We start from the raw sequence: 19,521 nt of genomic DNA, 5'->3' as shown, positions 1-19,521 counted from the left end.
CAGAAAAAGCATTTGACAAAATACAGCATCCTTTCCTGATTAAAACTCTTCAGAGCATAGGGCTAGAGGGAACATTCCTCAAGTTCATAAAATCCATCTATGAAAAACCCACAGCAAACTTCATCCTCAATGGGGAAAAGCTGAGAGCCTTTCCCTTAAAATCAGGAACACGACAAGGATGCCCACTCTCACCACTATTGTCCAACATAGTACTAGACGTCCTAGCAACAGCAATCAGACAACAAAAATAAATAAAATGTATTCAAATTGACAAAGAAGAAGTCAAATTCTCTCTCTTCACAGATGACATGATACTTTATGTAGACAATCCAAAAGACTCCACCCCCAAATTACTAGAACTCATACAGCAATTCAGTAATGTGGCAGGATACAAAATCAATGCACAGAAATCAGTTGCTTTCTTATACACTAACAATGCAACTGTAGAAAGAGAAATAAGAGAAACTATTCCATTTACAATAGCACCAAAAACCATAAAATACCTCAAAATAAACCTAACTGAAGAGGTAAAGGATCTATACTCTAGGAACTACAGAACACTCATGAAAGAAATTGAAGAAGACACAAAAAGATGGAAAAACATTCCATGCTTATGGTTTGGAAGAATAAACATTGTTAAAATGTCGATGTTACCCAGAGCAATCTATACCTTCAATGCCATTCCAATCAAAATTCCAATGACATTTTTCAGTGTCAGAACAAACAATCCTAAAATTTGTATGGAGTCAGAAAAGACCCAAATCACCAAGGAAATGTTGAAAAAGAAAAACAAAGCTGGGGGCATCACATTGCCTGATTTCAAGCTATATTACAAAGCTGTGATCACCAAGACAGCATGGTACTGGCACAAAAACAGACATATAGACCAATGGAACAGTATAGAGAGCCCATATATGGACCCTCAACTCTATGGTCAAATAATCTTTGACAAAGCAGGAAAAAATATGCAATGGAAAAAAGGCAGTCTCTTCAATAAATGGTGCTGGGAAAATTGGGCAGCTATATACAGAAGAATGAAACTTGACTATTCTCTAACACCATACACAAAGAAACTCAAAATGGATGAAAGACCTCAATGTGAGACGGGAATCCATCAAAATCCTAGAGGAGAACATAGGCAGTAACCTCATTGACATTGGCCACAGCAACTTCTTTCAAGATTCATCTCCAAAGGCTAGTGAAACAAAGCAAAAATGAACTTTTGGGACTTCATCAAGATAAAAAGCTTCTGCACAGCAAAGGAAACAGTCAACAAAACAAAGAGGCAACCCACAAAATGGGAGAAGATATTTGCAAATGGGTCTTGGTCTTTTTAAAAATTCAATCTGGCAATCTCTGCCTTTTAGTTGAGGTATTAAAAACATTAACATTTAGGGCGCTTGGGTGGCTCAGTTGGTTAAGCGACTGCCTTCGGCTCAGGTCATGATCCTGGAGTCCCGGGATCGAGTCCCACATCGGGCTCCCTGCTCAGCAGGGAGTCTGCTTCTCCCTGTGACCCTCTTCCCTCTCGTGCTCTCTATCTCTCATTCTCTCTCTCTCAAATAAATAAATAAATAAAATCTTAAAAAAAAACATTAACATTTAATGTGATAATTGATGTAGTTAGGTTTAGGTCTATCATCTTGCTATTTGTTTTCCATTTGTCTCATTTGTTCTTTGTACCATTTCCCCCTCTTTTTCTGCCCTCTTTGGATTATTTTTACAATTCCATTTATCTAATTTGTTTGATTATTTGCTATACCATATAGACTACCTACTGTGCCAGAAGCTGCAGATATGTTTCTCATTGGTGGCCAGATGGTGAAATCCAGCTCTAAAACCCCACCTTAGCATCTATTTTTATGAATCACTACTGGAATGAAATGACTCCATTTGGGTTTCCCAGGAAGCAAATTCTGAGTTGAAATTTAGGACCCAAAACATTCTTTAAGCAGTATTTGTAGGATCAATACGTATGGAAGAGAGATGAAAGAAACAAGGGAAGTCAGACAAAGATGGTATCATGAGTTATCCTTAAATGGAGCAAGATGATCTGCCTCCCACATTAACCAGTTACTGGATGAAGGCCACTCCTGTAAGAATTTTGACTTTGCAAAAAACAGCTTTCTGTAAGTGAAGTAATCTGTAAGTGAATTAAGGAGCTGACAACTATAGACTGTCTGCCAACAGTATTCCCAAAAGCTGGATCAGCAAATTATTCACTAAAGGCAGATTTGGGCAGCATATTACAGAGCCTATCACAATATCTTATTAGGTTGTCTCAATCTACTCATCTATATCATTTAATTTTCCTTTCTCATTTGTTATTTATTTCTCTATGCTACTTTCTTAGTGAATCTCTCTGTATCACCTTAGAGTTGACTACTTCTCTTAGACCAGAGAAGTGTCCCATAAATATCTAATGACTTTATAAGACATTGATTTTAAAAATTTCTAATAGATTCTTGTTCTACTAGGACTTGATTTATATTCACCTTCCTTTGCTTCCAATTTTTTTCTATTAATTTTTGTTCAGATGATTTATTTATTTTTTTTTCTCTTTGAGGTTTTGAATATAACTGCTTTTAAGTCCTTGAAAATTGTGCTATTATTTCCATTTCCTCAGAAGTAATTGTCTTCTCATTTTCTTTGGTTTGTTTCTTTGGTTTGGCATTTATGTCCATGGTAAGTTTTGAAATTTTACTTCAGATTGAGGGGAAGGGTTTTTTAGTAATGTTTTTTAACTTCATGCCTACCTCTTTTTGTAGAGGTTTTGTGATTGTCTTTATCCTGTTCATTGATTTCTCCAGTTGAAAACCCTATGTTATATTGGTGGCTTTAGCTTTGTTTAACAGTATTGCAGTTAACTATTGGCCTTTAACAAACTATCCCAAAACTTAGCAGCTTAACCAATAATCATTTATTTGCTTCTAATTTTTATTTAAGCCTGACTGTGGCTTGTTTCTCTTCATGGAGTGTAGGCTAGATACATTCATTTGCATTCATCTGGTAGCACAGCAGAGCCTTCTTGGCCAGAACACCCAGTAAGGCCTCACTATATATCTGGTCATGACACATGCTATTAGCTGGATCACTTTGGTTCTCCTCCTGTTGGGCTTTCTCTCCAGTAGTTTAGACAAGTTTGCTTACATTGTGGAAGAAGGAAGGCAAGGGAATATTGGCAGTCACCTTTAAAGACCACCTACCACATAGAGGAATGAAATGTCTTTAACTATAGGTTCAGCACATCTTTAACAGTTTTCTGATTATTAAACTGTTGCTTCACTTCCTCACAACTCCAGGCAAGAAATCCACTGTTTTCCTTGTTCCTGGGCAATGGTGCCAACAGTCATTCATACCTGTTCCTGACTGGTTCAGCTCCCTATTGTACACAATGATCCTATTTTTGGCTTTTACTACGTAAGGCTGCCTCAAATCTTTGTTGTTTTTGGTAGCAGAAGAGAGTCTCTTGTATTGACTAGACATTCAAGAAGAGTCTAATAATTAGAAAATCATAAATGGGATGCTTTAATATATGAATCATCAGCCATTAATAACATTCAGGCAGAACTATGTTACTGTGTTTTGAACATTACAGCATAAAGTAAAAGCTAGGGCTAAATAATGTCTTAGTTTTGTTTGTTTTGTTTTTGTGTTCATGTTTGTTTATTGCCTAACACTCATATTCTATTTTTCTCTGTTCAGAAAAAAAAATAACATTTAATTGAAGAATATAGATTCAAATTAAACCTTGGAGAAACTTTGAAAACTCTCCTATTTCCCCTTCATGGATGAGAAAATTCTATAGAGATATCTGCAGGGGTCTGTGGTTGTCATGAGCAAAGGAGGTCGCGTTTTGAATGAGCTCTGCGTCGTGTCTAGCTTGATTTGTGAATGAATGTTCCTGTTAGAAATGTAAAACTCTCAATTTTGACTATAAGAGGACAGGCAAAAGAGCACAAGTCATCAAGCTCTTTAGTGTTCATCGACATAAAACCTCATAGCAGATAATTTCTCTGCACTTTCACCCATGTCTGGGAAATATGTCAAATGCCCTTTGACATACGTATGTCCTATTTAGAACCAAGTTTATATTTCCAGCATTTCAAGGGTGCTTTTGCCCACACATGAGCATTTTAAGTAGACTCATACCATATTACAGTAGGAAGGATTTTGGATATCACTTAGTCTAACTCTTTCTTCTCACAGATGGGGTTATTTTTCTAGGATGGGAATTTATCCAGAGTCTTCATGACAATAATAGATGATGATGGTGATGATAGCAACTCTCATTTCTGATCACCTGATGTGTGCCAGAAAATGTGTTCAATGGTTAACAAAGGTTTACTCATCCTACTCAAAATTAATACTCACCATAATCCTCTGATGAGAGTACTACTAACCCCACTTCACAGATGAAGAAACTGAGGCTTAAAATAATTCACCTGAGGTTACAGTTATCAAACAGCTCTGGAGCTCAGTGAGACTTCACATGTGGTAGCAGAGTGGTTTTGCCAGCTACTGCTGCAAAAGCCTGGAGACTCAGATATATTAAATGCGTATTTTAGGATAATGAGACCATGGGCTTTGGATCCAGAAAGAATCAGGATGAAAAAATGCAGTGTTAATATTGTATGGTCTGGAGAAAATTAATCAACCTCTCTGAACTTCAATTTTATCATGTATCACAAGGTGATAGTTAAAGTCCCTAGCTTTCTAAGCTGTTGAGATAACTAAAGATGACATAATAAGCATAAAGTACTTATACTAATATATCATATACTAATAGTTGAAGCTCTTATACTAATATATTGTTTACTAATATACAATAGGTACTAAAAGCTGATAAAATAACACACTATAATAAATATATATATTATTATCATCATTTGATACTCCAACCTTAAGCAGGTCTTTGCCTAAATGTTTCTGATCAGTGAGGCTGTCTCTGGATATCACATTTAATGTGGCAGACAGCCTCCCCTCCAGCACGCACTATCCCCACCCCTATTAGACTTTTCTCCATAGAATTTATCAACATCCACCCTCACACTTATTTATTTATTGTCCCCCTCTACTAGCTTATTAGGACTGACTCTTTCATCTGTTTTGTTCACTGCTCAGCTTCTAGAAATATACTTTTCTCAATAAATATTTGTTGAATGACTATTACTACTATTATTTTTGTTACTTTTGTTATCCAAACATTAGTCTCTTCTCTTCAAGGCCACTGTGAGACACTTAATTATGTCCTTACAAAATTCATACATTGAAGTTCTAACTCCCAGTACTTCAGAATATGACTGTAAGGAATACAGAATGTAACTATATTTTTTAAAGAGGCAATTGAGTTAAATAAGGTCATTAGGGTAGACCCTGTTCCAATTATGACTCATGTCCTTATAAGAGAAAGAGATTAGGACACAGACACACACAGAGGGAAGACCATGTGAAGACACAGAAGACTCATTGGCAAGCCAAGCAGAGAGGCTACAGAAAGAACCAACCCTGCTGACCCCTTTGTCTTGGATGTCTAACCTTCAGAATTGTGAGGAAATTATTTTCTGTTTTCTTGAGCTATCTAATCTGTGGCACATTATAATGGTAGCCTTACAAGCAATTACAGTCGCTTTTCCCAAGTACAGTTTGGAAGTAACAGGGTTTGTTTCCCATATGCTGCTGAATAATGGGCTCAGAAGCTGCTTTTGCCCACTTTATTCGCCCAACACTTAGCTCTTTAGCATCCAGTTGCACTGTGGTTATGGCAATAACACACCCCAATTTGTCTGCTCTTCGATCCACCTAGAAGTTGTTGAATTGAAATCCTGTTTAAACATAACTCTCAGCAAAGGGATGATTGTTGAACAGGACTTATCACTTTATTTTAATGTTTGTTTGTTTGCTTCCCCATCCTTTTATTGCCCATATCACAAGCTTGGATGTACATGTAAAGCAGACCAACTGAATGCTTAAGTCAACAGAGGACATTTTAGAACATAGCAAAACAAACAGATTAAAATGGAATATTAGATATCCTTACCCCATCAAAAATTTCCCACGGGTTACTCTTCTCCATAGACTCATCTTCTAGAGCTCTCTCCTGAGTTTTTTTCCCTTTTCTATTTATTTTTATGCCCCTTATCTCCAGATTACCATGATAGTCTTATGCATCTCAATTTAACTCTGTTTTTGTGTATGGTTTTCTACCTAAATCTTGGCCTCTTTTTTCTTTTTCTAAGAAGAATTTTATTGTCAGTTAACATAATTCTTGGTTTTGTTTTTATTCAATTATTTTGCTTTACCTTGCTACTTAGTTATTTTTTTTAAAGATTTTATTTATTTATTTGAAAGAGAGAACATGTATAAGCAGGGGGAGGGGAAGAGGGAGAAAGAGAGAATCTCAAGCAGACTCCATGTTGAGCATGGAGCCCAATGAAGGGCTCAACCCCATGAACCTGAGATCATGACCTGAGTCAAAACCAAGAGTTGGTTGCTTATCCAAATGAGCCACCCAGGCACTGGCCTGCTACTTTATCACTGATGCGCCAATAAGTACTGCTACCAACAAGAAAGCAGTTTTCTTGCTTTTCCTCCTGTTTATATCCCTGACTGCTCTTGAATGACTTATTTTCCTCTACAGTATAGACCGGTGCTCCCCAAGTTCTGTTTCCATCAGCAGCAGTATCTCCTTGTAACCTATGGAAGAGCAAATTCTCAACCCTATCCAGGACCTATTGAATCAGAATATTTGAGGATGGAGCTCAGTTCAATGTTTTAACAAGCCCTCAGGTTAATTATAGAGCATAGGAAAATTTTCCAAGTTTACTCTCAGCTAGCCACAATCCTTTTGTGAACCTAATTTTTACTGGCTATGAGCACTGTTGAAGGGTAAAAATGATATATGCAGTGACAGATTAAGGTTTGGAGGAACCTAAAGGTTATAAAAATTGGAGGGATATTTTAAGAATCAATATAAAAAATAGGAATACAAAATTAGTTGCACAGATAAGAATTTAATTAAAAGAACAAAAATAATTATAACAAATGTCACAACAGACAAGAGTCCAAGGCTGGAGGGCTTCCCAGGGGAATTCTACCAAACTTCTAAAGAAGAATTAATACCTATTCTTCTGAAACTGTTTTGAAAAATAGAAATGGAAGGAAAACTTCTAAGTGACTGGCACAAGGACAATAGCGGTATTCCTGAAAGCTATTCCTTCCCTGATATCACATAATTGTTTGACAGTGACATAAATAGATCCAGCTGATTTAAAAATTGATGAATCCTTAGCTAGATTTCCCCTTATATGGAATCCCAAAATACCTAAGTTTACTTAAATTCATCCAATATGAGGAAAAGTATAGCAGAAGGGACACTTCTGCTATAGTAGAGACACTTATCTTAACCTGTTGCAATTAAAAGTATTTATCTTAAAAAAAATCCTAGAAACATAATCATATAAAACCATACATAAGGTTCCTCTCAGGATATTTTAAGAAATTCATGCAAGTAAGGTGCCCTGAAGCTAATTTCTATCACTTTTTTGGTACATCTTTCTCTGTCCACATGAAACTTATCTTGGTTGATAAGGGCAAGTTGGTAGGGGAACAATGTAAATATTAAACCCATTTAGTTGTTGTGGACTTTGAAGCAACACAGTAACATAAGGAGAGAAGATTTATGCTCTAGCTCACAGACTTAAGATATTATATTGATGTCATGTCTGCCATCTCATATAAGCAAGACAGGGGGCATATTCAATCTAGTTTCCACATGTTCAATTAAACAACGTTCATATAAATCACAAGGAGACCAAAACAAAACAAAACATCCCTTCTACCTCTGCCAGATTGCATAAACTTTTTCCAATTTGAGTCACATCCCATGATCACTGATGGGATGTTTGGGGAAGGACCATGCTTGTTATTTCAGCCTTTATTCCTAGTCTGGACGTGTTTGTTCTCAGAAGTATCTTTCCTATGAGTTTTGGCATCTTTTGATCTTCTGCACCTGCTTATGAACATGAGAGTTTCTGGACTTTTCTCAACAGCTTGGCACCAGAGGTAGTATTTAAACCTGCTCTCACTTCCAGAATACATAGATCAGAAAAATTCCAAAATTAAATGCACCCTAAATATCAGCTAAGGAGAAAAAAGAAAAGCATGACTTCCTAAGACGAATGGAAGTCAGGTTGTCACTGCATATGCCTACTTAATAAATAAGAAAACAGAGGGTAACAAAGTGCTCTGCTGTCACATCAAGCTGGAGACCTAAGGGAGGAATAATTAACTGAAGGGGCTGTGATGTTGCATGCTGATACTTAAAGAGATGAGGGTGGGAAGTCTCCTTTGATTCTGATGGAAAGGACAGCCAGCGAAATAAAGCATTTTGGAAAGAGGCCTGAACTGAAATTAAGGAATTGTAGATTCTGATCTGAATCATGTAGCAGGCTAGGTACCACTGAGAGGATCACCACCTCTATTTGTTTCAGGATTCTCATGTGTGAAATGGGTTTTTGACTGGGTAAAGGTCACAGGAATAAGAACATAAAGACTGGAAATATATACTCTGGTTCTACATGGGGAGAGTGAAGAGTGTAATAAGAGATGAGAAAGCTATCTTAAAAGAAAGTCCCAAGGGTCCTAAAAAGGAAATACTATCTTACCTCACAAAAGCATTTTCTCTAAAATACATAAACATTTTAGACTGGTATCTTGTACTCCAGGGCTCACAGAGATCCCCAGAAATTGAAACTTAGTCCCAAGTTATCGTAAGGCTTTGGGTGATCATGAACAATTTGTGACATGTGTTGTAGACTCAATTTTCCTATCTGTGAAATGAGGGTCTCAGACTTGCTGATCCTGAAATTATTCTTTAAGAATCTTTAAGAATCAGCCCTAAAGTGGGGCACCTGGGTGGCTCAGTTGGTTAAACGACTGCCTTCGGCTCAGGTCATGATCCTGGAGTCCCGGGATCGAGTCCCGCATCGGGCTCCCTGCTCAGCGGGGAGTCTGCTTCTCCCTCTTCCCTCTCGTGCTCTCTATCTCTCATTCTCTCTCTCTCAAATAAATAAATAAATAAAATCTTAAAAAAAAAAGAATCAGCCATAAACAGACAGTAGACCCCAAGAAGCCTGTATCTCTGTCATTTTCATTCAGACTACAGTTCACACTGTCATGCATTGATGCCAGGAAATTAATATGTTCGTGACTCTATGGGGAAAGGACAATAGATGCCCTACACTTGGTACTTTTCCTAGATTCTGTCCTATGTGTCTTGACCCTTGCTGATTTTAATCTTAAATTGTATCTTTTCTCTATAATAAACTGGGACTGTGAATATAATAATTTTCAGTGAGCTCTGTGAATCTTCCCAGTGAATTATAGAAACTGAGGGTGGTTTGAGGAATCATGAAACTTGTAATGTTGTCAGAAATGAGGGTGATCTTGTATTGGACTATACTTTCTTAAACTCTGAAGTTAGCTAAAACTCTTGCAGAGCTTCACAACTGTACCTTAGGGGACTAACTTTATTTAGAATATAGCTTGGAGAACTCCATGCCTAAGGACATTGTCAAAAACAGTGGAGAGCTTGGTAGAAGACAAGAGGAAACCGGTAGCTCCATAATCTGGGCAAAGTAGCACATCAGCCAGAAGTTTCATAGAGAGAACTAAGAACAGAGAAACCTAAAAGGGATTCTCCATGGTTCAAATCAACACTGGGTGACAGGAAGTCTGACACACGTTAGGCTGCACCTACTTAGGGAGAATCACTACAAGATGTGGGGAAGGTTTAAAAGCATCCACAACCAACATACAAACACTCATCAACACAAGGCAGAAGCCTCAGGGGCACAAGAGATTAAACACAACCTCTCAGCAAACACTGAGTGAACAATAAGCTACTCTGACTTATTGTTAAGTCTGGCTAATAGACCAGGCACAAAAATAAAATCACATGTATCCCTGGGAGTCTGGAAGACTGTGTGTATGAAAGGTTTACCGTGTTAGGGATTATTGGAGAAGGAAACCAAGCTACTAGGCCATAGCTAATACCACACATTCAATAACAGATAAAATAACTAGGCAGAAGTTAAACCAGTAAATGGAAGACTTGTGTGATCAAATAAATCTATTAAACATCTGTAGATAACTCCATCCAATGTAGCATAATGTACAATCTTCTTGAGCACACAGAACATTCTCCAGAATAGACCATACAGTAGGTCATAAAACCTTATTCAACTTAGAAGCTTTGAAAGCGTTGTATGGTTAAATCATACAGAGTATGTTCTCTGACTACAGTGGAATGAAATTAGAAATCAGTAACAGAATAGAATTTGAGAAATTCACAAATATTTGGAAAAGAAACAATGCAATCCTAAATAACCAATGGCTTAGAGAAGAAATCACAAGAAAAATTAGAAAATATCTTGAGATAAGAAAGCAACACACCAGAACTTATGGGATGCAGTTAAACTAGTGCTCAGAGGGAAATTTATAGCCATAAAAGGCTATATTTTTAAAAAAATCTCAAATCAGTAATTTAACCTTTCACTTTAGGAAACTAGAAAAGAAGAGTAAAATTGGAAAATTCATACTTCCTAATTTCAAAACCTACTATAAAGCAAGTATAATCAGGAGTGTGGTATTGGCATAAGGATAGGCATATAGATCAATGGAATAGAATTGAGAATCCAGAATTAATAACATACATTTATGGCCATTTAATTTCAATAATGAAGCTGAGATAATTCAATGGTGATAAAATAGTTTTTTAAATTAATGGTGCTGGGACAAATGGGTAACCACCTGCAAAATAATGAGATTGCATATCTTCCTTATATCACGCACAAAAATTAACTTGAAATGGATCATAGACCAAACTGTAATAACTAAAAATATAAAGCTCTTAAAAAAAACACATAGTAGTAAATCTCTGTGAACTTGAATTAGGCTATAATTTATTAGATATTAGCAAAAGCACAAATGACTAGAATATAGGTAAAATGGACTATATCAATATTAAAACTTCTGAAAACAGTACTATTGAGAAAGTGAAAGGGAAACACAGATGGGAGAAAATATTTGCAAATCATATATATGATAAAAGATTTGTACTGAGGACATATCAAAAAACCTTTTACAACTCACTAATTAAAAGATAAACAAATTAAATGATGGGTGCTATGGACCAAATGATTGTGTCCCTCTAAAATTTGTATCTTGAAACCTAACCCCCAATGTGATGGTGTTTGGAGGTGGGGTCTTTGGGAAGTGATTGGGTCATGAGAGGGGAGGGAGCCCTCATTAATGGGATTAGTGCCCTTATAAAAGAGACCCCAGAGCACTCCTCACCCCTTCCACCATGCGAGGACACAGTGAAAAGATGCTGTGTGGGCTCTCACCAGACACTGAATCTGCTAGCATCTTGATATTGGATCTCTCACCTCCAGGACTGTGAAAAATGAATGTTCATTGTATAAGCCCCTTGGTCTATGGTATTCTTATTACAGTAGCCTGAATAGACTAAGACAATGTCAAATGATTTGGACAAGCATTTCTTTAAACTACATTTACAAATGGTTACTAAGCACATGCAATTGTGATTAACATCATTAATTATCAGTAAAATTCAAATAAAAAACAACAGTGTAGTATTACTTCACACCCACTAGTAACTGTTGACAAAGATGTGGAGAAATGGGAACCCCCACCCACTGGTGGAAATGTAAAATTTACTCTGGAAAATAGTCTGGCAGTTTCTCGAAATGATAAACACAGATTTACCATTAGATACATTAATTCCACTCCTAGGTATATACTCAAGAGAAATGAAAATATATGTCCACACACACAAAACTTAGATATGAATGTTTATAACTGCATTATTCATAATTGCCAGAAAGTAGAAATAGCCCAAATGGCCATTGAGGCCAAATGGCTCAACACAACATGGTACATCCATACAATGGAATATTATTTGACAACAAAGAAGTCAGTCAGAAAAGACTATCTATTGTATGATTCCATTTATATAAAAGGTCCAGAATAGGTAAATTTAGAGAGACAATAGTCTGGTGGTTGCCAGGGTCTGAAGGCATTAATGGTGAAGAGTAACAGAGAGTGACTATTAATGTCAATCACTTTTTTGTGGCAGTAAATAATCTACATTATATGGTGGTAATGGTTGCATCACCTTGTGATTATACTCAAGATTTTTTAACAGTGTGAGTGAATTCAAGGAATGGATTATAGGATATGTTAATTATATTTTGATATATATTTTAAAGATGCTCTCCAGGAGACAAGAAAAAGAATGTGTTTGGGCGAGGAGAAGAGAAACAAAAAGAGGGTCAGTGCTGAATATATAGAGGGCAAACTTTACTCACATGTCCAAAAAGAAGTTTTTGGAGGTCACAGAAATATTTAGGGATTTGAATTACTCAGTTTTTTGCTCTGTAATGAACGATGGGAATTTTCTCATCTTCACTAGTCAGTTTTCAATAAAATCTTCATTTCTCACTAACATTTCAGTTTTTTTTTCTTTTTGAAGTACTTGTAAAATTATTCAGTCTAAGTTTAAAGTTTGTGTGGCACAAAAATATTATCTATCCACCCAGGAAAGACAAGCTATAAAAGAAGAATAGAGAGGATGGAAAACACATAGGGTTGTCTGGCAATGAACCTAAGCATGCACAGGATACTGAAACACTATCAGTCAAAAAACTGCAACAGATACAGATTATATTCATGAGATGATTTGAATTTCAAGATGATCTCCAGTACTTTGTCTTCTTCACAAGAATGTAAGAAAGGCACTGTTGCCCCATTTTAATACAGATGCACCTGAGCTTTAGAGTTCTGGAGACTCACCCCAATCTTACAGATGGCAAGCAGTGTCACAAAGATGGAACATAGATGCACATTTTTTGGCTGCCAATGCCTCCCTCTTTCTCAGACTTCGAATCAGTCTTCTGAAATTAGAGCTTGTGCATTACACTATCATGGGCTGATAGAGGGACAGCATATTATGCATCTTAGTTACGCCTGGCTTCTTTTACTCATAGCAGCTGAGACATTCACATATTACCTTGAATGAATGATCACAGGGGATTGGAAGTTGGATTTTTTTTAAGTTGAGATGTGATTAACACAGACATTATATAAATTTAAGGTGTATAACGTTGTTTTGATACAGCTAGCTAGCACCTCTAACATGTCACATAATTATCTTTTTTTTTTTTTGGTAGTAGGAACAACTGAGATCTAGTCTCTTAGCAGCTTGACGCTTACAGTACAGTACTGTCTAAAATCACTATGCCCTGCATTAGATCACCAGGACTTTTTATCTATTGCTTACAAGTTTGTACCTTTCAATGGCTTCTTCCCAAATCCCCCTAAAAGTTGGATTTGGTGGCCTGCAAAAATGGTGCTAGGTTTTTCCTTGAATCTCTCTGTTCTAAGAAAACGCTATTTCCATTTGGAGAAATATTTTCTCTGTTTTCCCAAGACTTGTACTTTATCAGGTCCCAGTCATTCCTCATGAGATTGAAATCCTGCTATTTGGTAATCTCATTAACTTTCTGAATTAAATTAAGAGCAAGGAAAGAAATACAAAAGGCCTCTGGTCTGACAGATAGTTGTAATAAAAAGGAAAACCTTCTAAAATACACATCACAGAACAGCCTAAGGAGTGGGCACTGCCATGATCACTTGGTTTTGAGACTTTAGAGGTAGTTTAAGATAACTCTAGAATACACTCTCACCGGCCAGGTGGTGTGATCACAGAACACCCTGCTGTTCTCCTCAGACTGAGATAGTAATGTAAGTTGGGTCCCTTCACTGAGGGTAGCTGATTTTATTTTTAGTGCAGGATGTTTATTTTCCTGAAGTGTTCAGATGAATGTCTGTGCTGAGAATTTTGAACTTTCTGTTTACAAAGAAAACAAGCAGCTCAGATGTAGGATTCTGTATGTACAACAGGCCCAGGTGTCAGAAACACTTATGCAACCTATAAAACTCCCTGATGAGGTTTCCTTCCCCTGGCTTGGAGGGTAGTTCAGTTTGTGTTTACGCAAATGAGAAAACAAATCAGTGGTTAACGGGAGTGCTGCTGTGCTGACACATTAACTTCCACTTTATAACCAGGCAACGTCAGTGAGTGCAGGTTACCCCAGTGGGGACGCTGCCAGGCATGGGAGGGTGAAATGTCCCCCTCCCGCTGGGATGGCAAAAATAGATTCATCATTGTCAAATCAATAAAAGGTGCAGTGGTTTGTGCGTGTGGATAGTTGGAGTACACTACATGTATACAGATGGTTGGATGCAGCCTTATGCATAAATGGGGAAGCTCCTGGCTCTACCCTAGCCATGTGTATTGGTTTCCTAAGGCAGCTGTAACAAATAACACAAACTGTGGAGCTTAAAACAACAGAAATTTTTCTCACAGTACGGGGGGCGGGAAGTCCAAAATCAAGGTGGCAGCTGGGTTAATCTTTCTGGAGACTCTGAGAAAGAAATCATCCCATGCCTCTCTCCTTTTGCTTCCCTTCTGGTGTTTTTTGGCTGTCTCTGGAATTCCTTGGCTTGTGGATCTCTGCCTTCCTGTGACCGTCTTCCCTTGGCATCTGTGTCCAAATTTCCCTCTTCTTATAAGAATACCAGTCATTGGACTAAGGTTCACCCTAGTTCAGTATGACCTCATCTTGAATTGATTACACCTATAAAGACTCTATTTCCAAATAAGATCACACTCATGGGTGCCCAGGTACATCTTTTTGAGGGAGATAATTTGACCCATAACAACACGTTTATTTTAGGAAGTCAGGAAAAAGAAGGCTTACATTCTTTTGTCTTGTGTAAGAGCAGCATGGAGGGGTAGTGGTTGAGGAAGGGAGCAACCCTCTAGGTGCTGTTCAGGGGAACTTGGGAAAGAAGGTATGTATCTGCAGAAGGCTGGCCCAAGACTGGGCTGCCAGTGAACAAATAGGATTTACTTTTCACCACGAGTCGACATTACAGTGATGTATTGATGAACAAATAGATTGGATCCCTGGCCACTAGTAAGACAGGAGAGGAGAGACTGATTTTAGGTGTAGTGTAGAGTCTGTGCTTCAGATTGTCTCTGGACCATTTTCCCTGTAGGTTCATGTTGAGACCTAGAAGCAGTAAGCTGGGAGTGAAATGGGCAACAACAGATTCACACACTCACGGTGTGTGAAATATTAGAGACAAGGGACAACTGTTTTCCAGGCCACAAAAGTCCAGGAAAGGTTTGAGACACCTTGGTTTAGACCAACACAGAAGTGGAGCTCATTCTGAGACCAACCCCCATGACAATGAGACCCTGGCCAAGCAACATTTGTGCCTGCAGGAAACAGTGCTGTCTTAGTTTCCACAAACAGTGGCTTGCAACAAAATAAAAGGATTGTCTTAAAATTTCCATGGTCACATGTCTGAAATGGATCTTATGGGCGTAAAATCAAGGTGCTGGCATGGCAGTGTTTCTTCCAGAGGCTCTAGGGGAGAATTCAGTCCTTGTCTTTTCTGGCTTCTAGCATTGCCTGTGTTTCCCGGTTGAGTCTGCATCACTATGACTCTGACTCTGTTGTCTCCCTCTCTTTCCTACCAGGACCCTTGTCATTGCATTGGGCCCGTCTGAATGATCCAGGATAATCTTTCCATCTCAAGATTCTTAATTGATCATATCTACAAAATCCCCCTTTCTATGTAATCGCCACCTACTCCCTGGGTATTAGAAGATAGACATCTCTGGGGATCGACTATTCCCCCAAACACAAGCATGTTCAGTCGTCTTAGTCAGAACCTGGACCTCAGAGGCCCCAGCAGGGCAAGTGGCCAGTGAGCCGACATTAGGTCAGAGAAGGCTCTGAGTATTGGTCCCATTGATCTCAGAAGCCCCTCTGCATTCAGGTAAACCTTTGTTTATGTGTGTGAGTGTGTGTGTGTGTGTGTGTGTGTGTGTGCTCTCACTGGGAGTGAGAGCAAGTGATGTTTTCATCCCCTCCCTTCAATAATATTCAGCTCCAAGGTTAGGGCAGTAGTCATGTTTATTTTTCTGAATATATAATCTATGCCCTGTTCAGGTCCAATTCTGTCAAATTGCTTGCCTATGTATACAAAATAAAGGAGTATATTGTACATATCATATACATAACAAAGTATATAAAAATTTTATATCCACATATGCATTACATATTCATAATCCATATTGTTATATGTAATCTGTACCATGGATATATTTGATAATCATTCTAATGTATAATATGAATATTACTATATTCATGGTAATGTGAATATGACTATGTAATTTATACTGCCACGAAATGCATTAAATGTATACATATACAGTTATAAATACACTTTTTCTATCTCATTTTTTATGGACATCCCTTCCTTGTTCAATCAAGTTGGATGAAACAGATGATAGCATACAAAAGATAACAGGCTTTATAGCAGACTATGGAGCAAAATTGTAAAATTTCAGGGAACAGAACCAATATGCATTGAGAAACTGCTTTATATCTTTACTGCTTGACCCTCTCACCAACTGTGTGAGAGGATTAAGTCATAATTCCACCCATTTCAGAGATGAAAACTTGAGACTTAGAAGCCAATGACTTGGGACGCCTGGGTGGCTCGGTCGGTTAAGTGTCTGCCTTCAGCTCAGGTCATGATCCCAGGGTCCTGGAATTGAGTCCGGCATTGGGCTCTTTGCTCTGCGGGGAGTCTGCTTCTCCCTCTCCCTCTGTTGCTTGCTCTTTCTCTCTGTCAAATAAATAAAATCTTAAAAAAAAAAAGAAGCCACTGACTTTTCAAAGATCCCACAGCCAGTTTATGTCAGAATGGAGCTGAATTCAAGGTTTTCTATTATTCCAACTCCAGTCACTATGAGCTTGACACATTTGTGTAACTGTAAATGTAGGTATTGATTACAGCAGCTCATTTGCAGAGAATGGCAAAGGTCAAGGTCATGAAAAGAAGAAAATGTATGCAAGACTCTGTCTCCTTGTTGGAGAGCATGGGGCTCAGTGTGTTTAATGGCATGTTAAATTAAGTGGTACCAACTATTCCGTCTGGAGGAGTTCAGAAAAAGATAATGTCAAAGTATGACTTGAGGAAATTGTTGCCAATGCAAAATATTCTACTTGGATTAATCTAATTTAATCCTCACACATTTCTGATGCAGTTATTGATTTCATTGTATAGTAGTTGAAAAAATAATTTTCAGCAAAGATAAATAATCTTCTCTATGGTGCCTGGCTTCAAAGTTAGAATGTCTTTTAAACTTCCCCCCCTTTTTTTTTTTACTACTTACCATTTATTTTCGACCATGTGTATGTCCTCAGTGGTGAAAAGATGCAGGATGCTTAGTAGCAATTTGGAGTACTCACTTATTTAAATAGGGCAATGGTCCTACAGGTTAAAAGGAGACAGACCAGTGTTCAGAAGGTTATAACACAAAATAATAATTATTTAAATCAATCCTTATAGAATTGACTTCCTTACACTCAACCATCTGTATTTTCTTTCCTTTTGCAAGTGCAGTCTGACTTTTCAACATTCTGACAGTAGATTCAAGGAAAGCAGGAGGTATTGAAAACAGGAGAAAGTTCTTTTAAGGCCTCAGGGCAAGCTCTGAGTTCTCTAGATGGATTTGGTTTACATTCCTTGGTGAAACCTCTGTGCATATCAAAACCTCTTGCAAGACATCATCCACAGTCCTTTTAGATACATTGTTTAGTGATGAATGTTTACTATCTCTATGCTTCCTTGAGACAGACAAATCCAGATCTCTGACCTCTAAAATAGTAAATACAGCATTGCAATTTTTGAAAAATTTTCAAGGTTTACTTGAGAACAAAAGTGTGAGTTTTTAATTAATACCTCCCAAGAATCTGCCTACCACAAACATCTGGGATTTATTTTTTTTTCTGGTCTGGAATGTAGATGCTTTTGTCTCTTCTCCATCCAGGTGACGGTGTAAAACATACCCATGCTATAAAAGTTAACTCTGATGTTACATCCTTCAGGAAGTGTGCCCAGATCACCTTTTCTCCCAACCTGAGTTGGATATATTTTGTTTTTACAGAGAACCCTGAGCTTATCTAAAAAATATAGCAAACTGATAAAAGCAGTTTTATATTTAAAAACCTCTAATGCCAGTATAGGATCTGAATCAAGATGGCACTTAATTTTTTTTAAACAAATAAATAGCACTTAATAAATGGAGAGCCAACAGAGCAGTCTACAGCCTGAAAGGAACATTGTCACAAACCACATGAATTTTACACTGGGGGTAAGTTCTATAGCTGCCCTCAAACCATTGGGTAACATTCTTTCAGTAAGTAAGATAACAATTCTGCACACTAGTATTTCTGGTTCTCTTCCTCTAGGCACAAGGTCAGAGTTTAGTTCCTCCATGCATTTAAGTTCAGGCATGATCAGGTGACTCATCTAGGTCAATGAAATATGTGTATCTTCTGTGGGCGGAAGAATTTAAGATCTGGAATATGACTTTCCATATTGACCTTCTCTGTGCTATGGAGCAAGGTGATCTTTCAAACGGTGAGACTCTATTCATGCTTGCACTTGGACTAAGTCAGAAACGGTAGGATCCCATCCCTGCCAACCCAAGATGGCTTGTGAACAAGAAGCAACTATTTTATTGCTTTAAGCCACTGAAATTTGGAGTTATTTTTCAGGACGGCATAACCTACTACTTTCTGAATGATATAATATGTATTTTTAAATAAAAATTACATTTAAATGTAATTTGGTTTAAATTGATGATTATTCTTATTCATAATGAATGCTAGAAGGTATTTGGGATAATTCTGCTTCTTGGTCATTTATCAGGATACATTTTTCTCTGTCACATGTGGGGGGCTGTCTTGAGGTGTGCAGACCATAACAACACAAAGGGTCATTCCATCTCCTTGAGAATTTTTATAATAAGAGATGGAATATCTCTACATATTATACTGTACCCTGGAAAATTTTTTTTTGTTTTATGGTTTGTAATATTTCTTTTAGGGACAAGTGAGAGTCCAAAGACCACTGCTCTACACAAAGAAGGAGCAACCGTACTTGTTCATTATCATGCATTCTCCTGAGAATAAATTGGGGGAGAGGGAGTGGTTAACTCAAGTTAGAAGTGACAAGTGTTGTACATTGTGTTTACCTGTGGATGGTGAACTTGTTTTTGTTTTTGTTTTCTTTTAAAAGATTTTGTTTATTTATTTCACAGAGAGAGAGCACAAGCAGGGGGAGTGGCAGGCAAAAGCAGAGGGAGAAGCGATCCCAGGACGCTGGGCTCGGTCCCAGGACCCTGGGATCATGACCTGAGCAGAAGGCATTCGCTTAACCCACTGAGTCACCCAGGTGCCCTGATGGCGAACCTGCTTTTGTTTTTATTTTTGTTTTCATGCAAAACTTCCTAGTGTCCTGGGAATAGAAATCCTGCTGAAATCATTAACATTGTCTAAGAGGAAAAAA

The sequence above is a fragment of the Zalophus californianus genome, chromosome 2 (genome assembly GCF_009762305.2).
Source record: "Zalophus californianus isolate mZalCal1 chromosome 2, mZalCal1.pri.v2, whole genome shotgun sequence".
Classification (NCBI taxonomy): domain Eukaryota; kingdom Metazoa; phylum Chordata; class Mammalia; order Carnivora; family Otariidae; genus Zalophus; species Zalophus californianus.
Note: the sequence above shows the minus strand (reverse complement) of the source record.